Here is a 443-nt window from a genome sequence, read left to right as displayed (position 1 = left end):
GCGCGACCCCAAGGCCATAATGGTAACGCTGGGAGTCCCCGACGCCAAAGATTTCCAGGCAGCGTTTGTACAAGACATGAGGAGTCAAGGCTCGAAGAGAGGTTTACAATATTGAAAGAAATTTTGAGGTGTCTGATACTGCATTTTTTATTACTAGCGAGTAATGTTAGATGTGAAGTGTCTGTATGAATGTATTAGCTTATTCATGTTGGCAAATGTGGTCTTGTTCGACCATCGTATTCATAAACTAATTTAAATAATTTTTTGTACTCTCATTACAGCAAGATGTACAATTGTCGTCCAACAGTCGAAGTCTCTGCACATAATTACTCAATAATGTGTCTATAACTGCACCATTTTTGTAAATGATGTACATAGGAGGTTTTTGTGCCAAATTTCGTGTAGGCCTTGTCTATTTTTGTACTTGCGATACAAAGACACGG

The sequence above is a fragment of the Penaeus monodon genome, chromosome 20 (genome assembly GCF_015228065.2).
Source record: "Penaeus monodon isolate SGIC_2016 chromosome 20, NSTDA_Pmon_1, whole genome shotgun sequence".
Classification (NCBI taxonomy): Eukaryota; Metazoa; Arthropoda; class Malacostraca; order Decapoda; family Penaeidae; genus Penaeus; species Penaeus monodon.
This window is presented reverse-complemented; position numbering follows the sequence as displayed.